At 37.4% G+C, this 14195-nt stretch overlaps 1 protein-coding gene across 1 annotated transcript in view; it reads left to right on the forward strand.

The window, feature by feature from the left end:
- The window catches only part of MNAT1 (MNAT1 component of CDK activating kinase), a 279537-nt gene that overhangs the window by 96275 nt on the left and 169067 nt on the right, over nucleotides 1–14195 (forward strand). The window lies entirely within an intron of this gene.

Raw genomic sequence — 14195 nt, forward strand, 5'->3', positions numbered from 1 at the left:
AAACCGCTCCCTGGGGGGGTGCTGGAACGATCGGGGGGGGGGGAGCAGTTGAGGGGTGGAGGCATAAGGAAAGAAGAGAAGAAAATTTTGAAAAACTGTTGTACATGTTTCATCTGTTGTGTAACAGAGTTAAAGTTGTAGTGATTACACTATTTTCCAAATAAACACACAAAATTCAAGTTATAACCCATCAGTGGTCAAGTCCAGCAATGGGACTTGACAAGCAAGTTTTGGCAGGCAAGCATTGTTGGTAAGTCCAGCATGCATCAGCAGGAATATGTGAGTGTAATAACTTGTTTATGGTACTATGTTATAAGGTTACATGATGCAATATTGCATCATCAAAATGTTAATGCAGGAAAAAAAATCAACAAATTTACAATAAATTATCAAATTTAAGATGTATCATTTTAAAAAATTATATATTTTTGAAATGACGTAAATAAAAAACTATTAAAGGGTTAAACAAAGTAGATTTCTAGAGGGGGTGCTGAATAATTTTTTTTTTTGAAAGGGGGTGGTAGGCCAAATAAGTTTGGGAACCTCTGACAGCTAGGCAAAGGAAGAGGTAGAATGACAAATAATTATGATTAGATAAAGGAATTTCTGAGTTCGTGATCCCATGTTCATGTACTTGTGGGTGATGACAAGATATCTTGAGTATTTATGCAATTTTGATATTACAAACAGCTAATATTTTCCTCAAATTTTAGATTAGGAAGCAAGTTAACTAAAATAAAAGCTCACTGAAAGAATTGTTTCAAAAATTATACCTGTGTTTCTAAAGTCTTTTATTTTCCAGACAGCATAGAAATATTAGTTCTTGACTTTGAGATATATATATCTCAAAAATAAGAAGGGAACCCAATATACTCCTTGTCCTTTATTTTTTTTTAATTCAGTATTTTATTTTTCCCCAGTTACATGTAAAAACAATTCATTTTTAAAACTCTTGAGTTCCAAATTCTCTTTTTTCTACTCTCCCACCCCCATTGAGAAGACAAGCAATTCGATATAAGTTATACATGTGTAGTCATGCAAAACATTTCAATAATAGTCATGTTGTGAAAGAAAACATAGACCCCCCCCCAAAAAAAACCAACTAAAAAAAATAAAGTAAAAAAAGTATGTTTCAATATATATTCAGACACCATGAATTCTTTCTCTGGCGATGGATAGCATTTTTCATCATAAGTCCTTCAGAGTTGTCTTGGATCATTGTATTGCCAAGAATAGCTAAGTCATTCACAGCTGATCATTGTACAATATTGCTGTTACTTTGTACACAGTACATTTCACTTTGCATCAGCTGATATCTTTCTAGTTTTTTTTCTGACATCATTCTGCTCATCATTTCTTGTAGCACAATAGTATTCTATCATAATCACATACCATAGTTTGTTCAGCCATTCCTCAATTGATGGGCATCATCTCAATGTCCAATTCTTTGCTACCAGAAAAGAGGTGCTAGAAATATTTTTGTACATATAGGTCCTTTTCCTTTTTGTTTTTTTTTTTAATCTTTTTTGGGACACAGACCTAGTAGTGGTATTGCTAGCTCAAAGGATATGCATTAATGTCTCATTTTTCCCACATCCCCTCCGACATTGGTCATTTTCCTTTTCTGTCCTATTAGCCAATCTAATAGGTACGAGGTAGTACCTCAGAATTGTTTTAATTTTCATTTTTCCAATCAATAGTAAGTTGGAGTATTTTTTCATATGGCTATAGATAGCTTTGATTACTTCATCTGAAAACTGTTCATAACTTTTGATAATTTATCAGTTGTGGAATGGGTCTTATTTTTATAAATTTGACTCAGTTTTCTATATGTTTGAGAAATGAGGCCTTTATCAGAGAAACTTGCTTCAAATTTTTTTCCCGGTTACTATTGCTCACTGTATTTCCCTCCATCCTGTTGCCCCCATCTCCATTTATTCTATTCTCTCTCTCTCTTACCCTGTCCCTCCTCAAAAGTGTTTTGCTTCTGAGTACCCCCTCCCCCCAATATGCCCTCTCTTTTATCCTCCCCTCCCCACTTCTCTTCTCCCTTCTCCTCCTACTTTCTTGTGGGGTAAGGTAGATTTCTATACCCAATAGAATGTGTATGTTATTCCTCCCTTGAGCCACTTCTGATGAGAGTAAGGTTCACTCAGTTCCCCTTACCTTCCCACTCTTCCCCTCTGCTATAAAAGCTTTTTATTGCCTCTTTTGGGTCAGACAGTTTATCCCGTTCTACCTCTCCCTTCCATTTCTCCCAGTACATTCCTCTCTCACCCCTTAATTTTATTTTTTAAGATAACATCTCTTCAAATTCAACTCACACCTGTGCCTTCTGTCTATATATACTTCTTCTAACTGCCCTAATAAGGAGAAAGTTCTTATGAATTATCAGTATCTTCTTCCCATGTAGGAGTGTAAGCAGTTTAACCTTATTAAATCCCTTATGGATTCCCTTTCCTGTTTACCTTTTTAAGCTTCTCTTGAGTTTTGTATTTGAAAATCAGATTTTCAATTTAGCTCTTGTGTTTTCATCAAGAATGCTTGAAAGTCCTCTGTTTCATTGAATACCCATTTTTTCCCCTGAAGGATTATACTCAGGTTTGTTGGGTAGGCGATTCTTGGTTGTAATCCTAGCTCCTTTTCCTCCCAATGATCATATTCCAAGCCCTCCAATCCTTTAATATAGAAGCTGCAAAGTCTTGCGTTATCCCGACTGTGGCTCCACGATACTTGAATTGTTTCTTTCTGGCTGCTTGCACTATTTTTTCCTTCACCAGGGAGCTCTGGAATTCGGCTAGAATGCTTCTGGGAGTTTTGGGATCTCTTTCAGCAGGTGATCAGTAGATTCAGTTTCTGTTTTACCTTTTTGTTCCAGAATATCAGGGCAATTTTCCTTAATAATTTCTTGAAAATGATGTCAAGGCTCTCTTTTTGATCATGGCTTTCTGGTAGTCCAGTAATTTTAAAATTATCTCTCTTGGTTCTGTTTTCTAGATCAGTTGTTTTTCCAGTGAGATATTTCACATTTTATTCTATTTTTTCATTCTTTTGGTTTTGTTTTCATTGGCTCTTGATTTCTCATAAAGTCATTAGCTTCCATTTGCTCAATTCTAATTTTTAAGGAATTATTTTCTTCACTGAGTTTTTATACCTCCTTTTCCATTTGACCAATTCTGCTTTTTAAGGCATTCTTCTCCTCATTGGCTTTTTGTACCTCTTTTATCATTTGGCCTAATCTGTGTTTTTTTAAAAGTGTTATTTTCTTCAGCATTTTTTTTGTGTCTTCTTTCCCCTTGTTTTTCGTTATTTTCTTGCATCACTCCCATTTCGCTTCTCAGTTTTTCATCTACATCTCTTATCTGATTTTCAAAATCCTTTTTGAGCTCTTTCATGGCCTGAGACCAATTCATATTTTTCTTGGAGGTTTTGGCAAGAGCTTTGACTTTGTTTTCTTCTTCTGAGGATGTGTTTTGATCTTTTTTGCTACCATAGTAACTTTCTGTGGTCAGAATCTTTTTCTATTATTTGCTTATTTTCCCAGCCTATTTCTTGACTTTTAACTCTTTGTTAAAGTAGGGCTGTGCTTCCAGGGAAGAGAGTGTACTGTCCCAAGCTTCAAGGGTTTTGTGTAGCTGTTTTCAGAGATACTTCTAAGGACCTGTAAGTTTTCAGTTGTTCCAAGGTGGTATGATCTAAGGAGAAGTATTTATTACTTTCCTGACGGGTTCCCCCCTCCACTGTGGCTGCAGGCTGTAGTGTGCCTGGCACTCCTCCTTGCTGTGGCAGTGCCACTCAGGACTCTGACCTGGATCCAAGTCTGGGCAAAGCAACAGAGTCCTACCCAGTGCCTGCAAAGGCATCCCTGTAATCTTCTTCTGACTAGTTGTTTGACCCCCTTACTGTTTGTGGGCTGAGAGCTCTGGAAATAGCCACTGTTACCACTGATTCTGTGGTTCCCAAGGCCTGCTCCTGGTTTTCTGGGACCTAATCTGTGCTGGCACAGCCTGTGCTTGACTGTACTCCACTCTCATCTAGGTGTGACAGACCTTTCCTGCTGACTTTCTGAGTTGTCTGTGGAGTCTGTGGGCTCAGTGGTCTGAAAATTGGCACTGCTGCCACTGATTTAGTTGCCCTGAGGCCTGCTCCTGGTTTGCTGAGGCCCACCCTGCACTGGACTGTACTCCTCTCTCACCTTGGTGCAATAGACCTTTCCTGCCAACCTTATAAGTTGTCTTAGGCCAGAAAATTGTTTCAGTCTGTCTTGTTATGGGTTCTGCTGCTCTACAATTTGTTTAGAGTCATCATTTAAAGTTATTTGGAGGGATCTGGGGAGAGCTTAGGTGAGTCCCTGCCTTTACTCTGCCATCTTGGCTTGGTCTCCTTCCTTGTCCTTTAGAGAGGCATGTTTAATCTTCTTTGTGTCATTGCTCCTTCTGGCGGGCTGGTGAAACCTATGAAGCCCTTCTTAGAATCATGTTTAAAAAAACATAAAATAGGAAACCAGTTATTGAATTATATTTATCAAAATATATTTTAGAAAAAGCAATTACCCACACCCAGGTTGAGAACCCCTGTTTCAAAGAGATATAATGTGTAGATTTATACAAACTCCTACTCCGAAGTAGTCTACTCAAAATGAATGGTTGAGGTTACTAGTATTTTCCCAATTTTACTTAGTCATGACTAATGTGGAGATTTGCTGGACTGCAGATGATGAAACACCTTATCTCATAAAGAAAGATGTTAGGCTGCAGGTATGGATATGCTGTCGGGCATCATTATTATATTGATTTAATTTGCTTAATTGTACTAATTTGTTACAAAAGATAGTTCTAGTGGGGTGGGAAAGTGTCATTAGAAAACATCATTGCCGATAAAGATACTTTTTCAAAAAAGCATCAGTAAAATAGGGTGGAGGGAATGATTTGGAAGGCAGTTAGATTGATTTTGCTTATTAGTTCCTAGGAACATAATTTGAAATAGAAATAGAAGAGATAAAGATTTTGGAACCATATAAGGAGACAATGTTCTTGACAATTGTCATAGGCATTGTATATATGTTCTTCCGATTCTGCTTACTTCATCCCTCATCAGTTTGTACAACAATACTCTATTACATCCATATACCAATTTGTTGTTCACCCATTCCTTAGCTGATGGATACCTGCTTTGTTTGCAGTTCTATGCTACCATAAAATGTGCTGCTATGAATAAATTGGGGCCTTTATTTCTATCTGACCTTCCCAGCAGTGGCATTACTTGGTCCATAAGTATGAAGAGTCATTTTTCTTGTGTGATTCCAAATTGTTTTTCCTGAAACAGTTAAATTAGTTCATAAGTCTACCAGTGAATTAGTTTGCCTTCTTACTTATACTTGCTCCAAAATTCAGTGTTAATATTTTTTCCATCTTTGCCAATTTGTAGTATGTAAGGGGTAAATTCATGTGCAGAGCTATTTTAATTTGCATTTCTCTCATTAAGTGGTTTGGAATGTTTTCATGTAGTCATTTATAGTTTTCAATTATTCTTATGAAAATTGTTCCTATTTTTTAAAAAATCATTTATTGGGGAATGGCCATACATGTAATATTTTTATTTTCAAAAAGCTTTATTAATGCCTTTTTTAACATAGCATTTACTTCTGAATATACCCTCTGCACACCCATTGAAGCTTCTTGTATAACAGAGATTAAAAAAAAAAGTAAAACCAGCAGAGACATTGATTGTGTTTGACAGTCTATACATTATTCCATATCCAGAGTTCTTCACCTCCCCACCCAAAGGAGAGAAGTCCATTTTTGCATCTTTGAAGCTGCTCTTGATAATTATACAATGTTCAATTTTGTTTTATTGAGTTTTTTGTTTATTTTGCTATTTTTTCCTGGTTCTGTTTGCTTTACTCCAAATAAGTTAATATAAATTTTTTCCATGTTTTTCCCGAATTCTTAATATTCATTAATATTCTATTAAATTCTAGTCATTTATCACAATTTGCTTAGCCATTGTCCATTCAATGAATACATGTACCTACTTCTTTTCCCAAGTTCTTTGTTACCACAGAAGGTGCTACTATGGAGATTTGGTGAATGTGTTTTTTTTTTTTTTTTTGTCTTTGACCTTCCTTGGGATATATGTTTAATAGTAGGATCTCCCTTGGGTTTAGTTATCACTTTTTATGGCCTCCAGATCCATATAGCTGGGTCTGATTTTTTTCTGGAGCTCTAGTTAGGCATTAGCCAATGCCTGTTATACATTTAGAGTTGATGCCCTAGAAGGATCTCAATTCACTAGGTCCAGAACAGAATTCATTAGCTTTCCTTCCAAAGTCATGTCTTTTTGGTACTATTGAGGGTCCTGTTCATTTCCTAGTGTAGTCCATAACTCATCACCCCCACCTACCCTATGTATAAGTCTTTTCATTTCCATCTCCACATCATCTCTCAAATCCTTTCCCTTGTTTCCACTTGGATGGCTATCATCCTACTTCAGGATCTTCTTATCACTTCTTTTCTCGACTGTTGCAGTAGTTTCCTGATTGGTCTTTCTACTTTAAGTTTACACCACTCCAATGTATTCGTTACATAGCAGCCAGAGTAATTTTCTTAAAGCACAGATCTAACCATATTCCTTTCCTCTTCAAAATACTATGCTTTCTATAACCTCTAAGATCAAATAAAACCTCTTTTTGGTGTTTAGAGTATTTCACACCTGTCCCCAATTTACCTTTCCATCTTTTTTGCACATTGTTCCTTCCATGTACTCTGTAATGCAGTTGTTTTTTCCCCCTGTTGTTTCTCATACATAGCACCCAGATTCCGGCTTCTGTGTCTCTGCACTACCTATTTCTGATTCCTGGTATGTACTTGCTTTTTTCCTTTAATAGTACAGTCTAGAATTTTTCCAGAAGAGAAATCAAATTCACCTAACTATAAATTAAAGCAGTGGTGTTGAGGCAGCTAGGTGGCGTACTGAGTAGAGCGTCAGCCTTGTAGTCAGGAGGACCTTAGTTCAAATCTGGCCTCAGACAGTTGACAGACTTATTAGCTGTATGACCTTGGGCAAGGCACTTAACCCCAATTGCCCTGCCTTCCCCCATCAAAAAAAAAAAAAAGCAGTGGTATCAAACTCATATAGAAATGGGAGCCACTAAACGGTACATAAGGATCCCTGACAGCCTAAAGAAAACCCCACATTAGCTATCAATATTCTGTTGCATTTTGATTTATTTTTAAAAAGTAATTCCAAGTTACGTTTTAATTTGGTTCTGATTGCTTGCAACTTGTGGTGTTTGACTTCTCTGGCTTAAAGGATCCTGCTCTCTTTTCCTTATTGATAATCAAGATCATATTTGTCTTTTTTAGTCCTGTAACTCTTTTCATGTACTTCACAATTTTTTAGGGATTAGTGACAATTCAAAAGTCACATCCTTTAGTTCTTGTCATATATAGTCCATTTGGGCCAGTTTACTTATTGAGAGTGGCTAGGTGTTCTTTTACTATCTGTGCATTTATTCTGGGTTTCAGTTTCTTTAACCATTTTTGGTCTAGCCAAATAAGAGTTGAAGAATTTTGCATTCTCTGTTATCAATTAGTATAGTACATATTGTTCCATCTATTAAGAACATTCCTAACCATTTCTCTAGTTTAGCTGAAAAAAAATCTCTACTTTATTACCCATTGTATTTATTGCCAGCTTCAGCTTGTTCCAAGCTTTATTGTTCCTGATGCTATTCTTATAGGAATATGTAACCCCGTTTATATTCATCATATGTACAAACATATACATATATATATATATGCATATGTATATATAGGCCTCTCTATACACACACACACACGCGCACACACACACACTCTCTGTCTTCTATCTTTTGTACATATATTTAAAAAAATTGTTCTCTGTACATAGTATCCACTTTTCTTCCTTGTTGGTTATTATGAAATTAACTCCTACAGTTTTCTACACGTGGCCACAGAAAATATTCTTCCCTCATCACCCCTGATCCTGAATGATTACCATCATGCCTCTGCACAAAATTTTGGCAAAGGAAATGAGGCAGCAACAAATGGTACAATCCACTAAGGATTTCTTTAATATTTCTCGAAAGACTCCGTCTAATCCATTCCAGACAATTGAGTTTCTGTTCTTGTCTTTAAAATCTCTGAGGAATGAAAGTTTTCAGCTTCTTTAGTAAATTATTCCTAGGTTTGGACTAGCTCCACAGATTTCCCTTTTTTCCAGACCATGAATTAGATAGAATTATTAGAGTATGCACTCCACTGCTTCAGAACTGGAAAATATCCAGGTTACTAGGCAAATGATTGAGAATTGTCTAGGTTTCGCCCCCTCCAAGACATAGAATCCTATAATTGCAGATTTGAAAGGCACCGTGTAGATCATTTTGTCCACCTATTTAATTTTATAGATGAGAAGTCTGAGGTCCAGATATGTTCATTTTGCATAGTTTGTTGTAAAGCCAAGACTAAAATTCAGGTTCAGTGACTATTCTAATTATTTCTACTACTACTTCCTCTTTTCTTTAACTTTATTTCAATTTCAACTTATTGTTTTTGGTTTGATCATTAGTGAAATAAAAGTACAAAAAGTAACTTGTTTTATTGTTCAAATTTTTGCCTTTGCAAACTATGGGAGAAATATTTAGAATCCTTGGGGATATTGAAAGGAATATTTGGGAAAAGGAAAAATAGATCACAGGAAGACCAGGAAAAAGAGTTGACTAGATCAGGGCTTTGTAAGCCCATATGGCTTCATGACCCACAGTTTAAGAAGCGCTGGATAACTTTCCACTGCCTTCTCTGCCTATTCTGCATTCTGACCTTGATTCTATCTCTCCACTGTAACTAGAATCACTTTCCTTGTCTTCCCTACCTCTCCTGGCTCTTCAGAAGCACTGTGTCCCAAAGATCTAGTCCATGTGGTAGATACTCTAAGGGAAAACAACATCATGTGGGTACATCACTCAGTCTGGATATGAGCCTTTTCCTTGTCTGCTAACAGAAAATTCAGGACTAGCCTGTTTATAAAAAGGTAACCAGTTGGGTCTGACTAATCTGATCTCTAGGAGCCTAATCAAGAGGTGATGATACAAAAATCTTTGCAATTAATAGTTTCACTCCTAATGTAGTGGTATGAGTTATCTGTAGTAAGGTAGCTAATGAGTTATAAACTTAAATGCAACCTTCCTTCCTTATCATCACCCAGACTACGTTCTCTGGTGTACCATACAGATCTCTCATCCTCCTTGGAGGCCTTAGTTGATAAGATGCCTCCTTCAGTGGGAGCTGGTTAAAGACTCTCCCTCTCCTTTACCTAGAAACTTAGAATTCCCACCAAATATACTAAGGCATTCTCTTTCATCCAGGTGAATTTATACTCACCATAGTTATGCAAAAGCAGGAAATAAAAAATAATTGGAATAGCATGCAAATTCGATTTAGGAGTACAAAATGAAGCAGGGCAGAGACTGAGAGTTTTTTCAAGTTAACTCTTTCGTCATAAACATGCTCAACAACTCAAAAGGCTACTGTACACATAGATATAACCACATAGTCAGTATCAAAATCAGATGGATCATATACTTTGCGGTCAGAGATGGAGAAGCTCTGTATAGTCAGTAAAAACAAGACTCAGAGCGGACTGTTGCTCAGATGATGAGCCTCTCATTGCAAAATTCAGACTTAAATGGAAAAAAGTAGGGAAAACCATCAGACCCTATATGTATGACCTAAGTAACATCCCTTATGAATGAGACAAGAAAAATTCCAAAGAAAAAGAAGAGCAAGAAAGCAAAATGGCTGTCTGATGAAGCTTTACAAATAGCTGAGGAAAGAAGGAAAAGGAAAGGGAAAGGAGAAAGGGAGAGTCATAACCAAATAAATGCAGAATTTCAGAGAATAGCAAGGAGAGATAAGAAGGTTTTCATACATGAGCAATGCAAAGAAATAGAAGAAAATAGTAAAATGGGAAATACCAGAGATCCCTTCAAGAAAATTGACCAAGACAAATATAGTGGGGATTTTATAGAAGCAGAAGAGATTAAGAGGAGATGACAAGAATACACAAAAGAACTATACAAAAATGATTTTAATGTCACCAGTGATAACCACAATGATGTGGTTACTGATCTAGTGCCAGACATCCTGGAGAATGAAGTCAAGTGGGCCTTAGGAAGCTTGTTAACAATAGGGCTAGTGGTCGTGGTGGGATTCCAGGTGAGCTATTTAAAATGCTAAATGATATTGCCGTTAAAGTGGTACACTCAATATACCATCAAATTTGGAAAACACAACAGTGGCCATTGGATTGAAAAGATTATGTCCCAGTCCTAAAGAAGGGCAATGCCAAGGAATGTTCAAATTACTGAACAGTTGTGCTCACTTTTTGCAGCAGTAAGGTTATTTAAGATTCTGCAAACTAGGCTCCAGCAATATGTGAATCAAGAATTACCAGAAGAGCAGGCTGATTTTTGAAGAGGCAGAGGAACTAGAGACCAGATTGCCAACATTTGCTGGATTTTGTGTGAGAAAGCAAGGGAGGTCCAGGAAAACATCTACTTATGCTTCATCGATTACATTAAAGCCTTTGACTGTGTGGATCACAACAAAATATGGCATGTCTTCAAAGAAATGGGAGTACCAGATCTTCTTACTTGTCTCCTGAGGAACATGTGTGTGGGCCAAGAAGTAATAGAATCAAACATGAGATAACTGATTGGTTTAAGAGTGGAAAAAAGCATGACAAAGCTGTATCATCACCTTATTTATTTAACTTCTATGCAGAATATATCATGTGAAATACCAGGCTGGATCCATCACAAGGCAGAATGAAGGTTGCTGGAGAAATATCAACAATCTCAGATATCACTCTGATTGCAAAAAAGTGAAGAATTAAGGCTCTTGATGAAGGTGAAAGAGAAGAGTGTGAAAGCTGGCTTGAAGCTTAAAAACAAAAAAAAAAACTAAGATCTTGGCAACTGGTCTCATCACTTCCTGGCAAATAGAGGGAGAAGAAATGGAATCAGTGTCACATTTTATATTCTTGAGCTCAAAGATCACTGCAGACAGTAAATCTGGAGAGCATAGTACAAAGCAGAGACATAACCTTGCCGTCCAAGGTCCGTATAGTTAAAGCCATGGTTTATCCAGCAGCAATGTATGGCTGTGATAGTTGGGGTATAAGGAAAGCTGAGTGCCACAGAATCGATGCTGTTAAATCATGGTGCTGGAGAAAACTTTGAGAGACCCTTGGATAGCCAGGAAATCAAATCAGTCAGTATTTAAAGAAATTCGGGCTATTCACTGGAATGTCAAATACTGAAGCTGAAGCTTAAATACTTTGGCCATGTAATGAGAAGATGGGAGTTGTTGGAAAAGACCCTGATCTTGGGAAAGATTGAAGGCAAAAGAAAAAGGGGATGACAGAGAATGAGAGGGATAGAATAGTGTCACGGAAACAACAAATGTGAAGTTGGACAGATTTCAAGAGATAGTGGAGGTTAGAAGGGCCTGGCATGCTATGGTCCAAGGGGTCACAATGAGTTAGGCATGACTGAACTACTGAACAGCAACAACAACATTGTTACGCAGAGACTGTTTTACCTTTCCTGTGTCATTAGAAAGTAAGATACTTCCTAACAACTCTTTTCTTTGGCTCCCTTGAACTGTCTTGGGAAGGAATTGTACAAACATCATGAAGGAAAGGACACCTGTCAGTTGACAGAGAGAGAAGTGCTTTCTTTCTAATTTATTTTTGGTTTTCAACATTCATTTCCACAAGATTTTGAATTACAAATTTTTTCCCCATCTCTACCCTCCCCCCCCACCCCAAGATGGCATGTATTCTGATTGCCCCTTTCCCCAGTCTGCCCTCCCTTCTGTCACCCCACTCTCCCCCCCTTATCGCCTTTCCTCTTTCTTGTAGGGTAAGGTAGATTTCTGTACCTATTGCTTGTATATCTTATTTCCCAGTTGCATGTAAAAACTTTTTTTTAAACATTTGTTTTTAGAACTTTGAGTTCCAAGTTCTCTCCCTTCTTCCCTCCCCACTCATTCTCCTTGAGAAGGCAAGCAATTCCATATAGGTTATAAATGTATCATTATGCAAAACACTTCCATAATAGTCATGTTGTGAAAGACTAACTATATTTCCTTCCATTCTATCCTGTCCCCCTTTATTCAATTTTCACCTTCACCCTGTCCCTTTTCAAAAGTGTTTGCTTTTGACTATGTCCTCCCTGAGTCTGCCCTCCCTTCTATCATCCCACCACCCCCTTATCCCCTTCTTCCCTACTTTCCTGTAGGGTAAGATACCCAATTGAATGTATATGTTATTCCCTCCTTAAGCCAAATCTGATGAGAGCGAAGTTCACTCATTCCTTTTCACCTACCTCCTCTTCCCTTCCATTATAACAGCTTTTTCTTGCCACTTTTATGTGAGATAATTTACCCTATTCTATCTCTCCCTTTCTCCTTCTTCTAATATATTCCTCTCTCACCCCTTAATTTAATTTAATTTTTTTAGATATCATCCTTTCATATTCAATTCACCTTGTACCCTCTGTCTATATATATTCCCTTCAACTATCCTAATACTGAGAAAGGTCTCATGAGTTACAAATATTATCTTTCCTTGTAGGAGTATAAACAGTTCAACTTTAGTCAGTCTCTTATGATTTCTCTTTCCTATTTACCTTTTCATGCTTCTCTTGATTGTTGTAATTGAAAGTCTAATTTCTATTCAGCTCTAGTGTTTTCATCAAGAATGCTTGACAGTCCTCTATTTCTTTGAAAGTCCATATTTTGCCCTGAAGTATTATACTCAGTTTTTCTGGGTAGGTGATTCTTGGTTTTAATCCTAGCTCCTTTGACCTCCAGAATATCATATTCCAAGCCCTTTGATCCCTTAATGTAGAAGCTGCTAGATCTTGTGTTATCCTGATTGTGTTTCCACAATACTCAAATTGTTTCTTTCTGGCTGCTTGCAGTATTTTCTCCTTGACCTGGGAAGTCTGGAATTTGGCTACAATGTTCCTAGGAGTTTCCTTTTGGGGATCTTTTTCAAGGGGCAATGGGTGGATTCTTTCAATTTCTATTTTACCCTCTGGTTCTAGAATATCAGGGGAGTTTTCCTTGATAATTTCTTGAAAGACTATATCTAGGCTCTTTTTTTGATCATGGCTTTCAGGTAGTCTAATAATTTTTAAATTGTCTCCCCTGGATCTATTCTCCAGGTCAGTGGTTTTTCCAGTGAGATATTTCACATTGTCTTCCATTTTTTCATTCTTTTGGTTCTGTTTTATCATTTCTTGATTTCTCATGAAGTCACTAGTTTCTATTTGCTCCAGTTTAATTTTTAAGGCAATATTTTCTTCAGTGATCTTTTGGACTTCCTTTTCCATTTGGCTAATTCTGCCTTTTAAGGCAGTCTTCTCCTCATTGGCTTTTTGGACCTCTTTTGCCATTTGAGTTAGTCTGTCTTTTAAGGTGTTTATTTTCTTCAGTATTTTTTTGGGCCTCCTTTAACAAGCTGTTGACTCGTTTTCATGGTTTTCTTGTATCACTCTCATTTATCTTCCCAATTTTTCCTCTACTTCTCTCACTTGCTTTTCCAAATCCTTTTTGAGCTCTTTCATGGCCTGAGACCAATTCATATTTTTCTTGGAGGCTTTTGATATCTTTGACTTTGTTGACGTTGTCTGGATGTTTGTTTTGATCTTCCTTGTTACCAAAGTAAGATTCTATAGTCTGAGTCCTTTTAGGCTGCCTCCTCATTTCCCCAGCCAGTTACTTGACTTTTGAGCTCTTTGTCAGGGTATGAGTGTTTTCATAGTTGAGAGTGCTATGTCCCAAACTTTAGGGATTTTGCACTGCTTTTTTCAGAGCTACTTCTATTCTGAGGTGGTATGATACTCCTCTCCTGGCCTGTGCTTTGGTCTGTGCCTTTGTGCCCTGTAACTACCAGGAGGACTCCCTCTCCACAGCTGCCATAAGCTCTGCCACACCAGCGCTCCTCCTCCCTGAAGAACTGCCAACCAGGACCGTGACTCAGATCCAAGCAGGGCAAAGCAAGAGAATGCTACCTCAGTGCCAGCAAAGAGATTGTTGCACTCTCACTCTCATCAGCCACCTGATTCCCTTCCACTGTCTGTGGACGTGGAGCTCTGGAAGCATACA

The sequence above is a fragment of the Trichosurus vulpecula genome, chromosome 8 (genome assembly GCF_011100635.1).
Source record: "Trichosurus vulpecula isolate mTriVul1 chromosome 8, mTriVul1.pri, whole genome shotgun sequence".
NCBI classification, from domain to species: Eukaryota; Metazoa; Chordata; class Mammalia; order Diprotodontia; family Phalangeridae; genus Trichosurus; species Trichosurus vulpecula.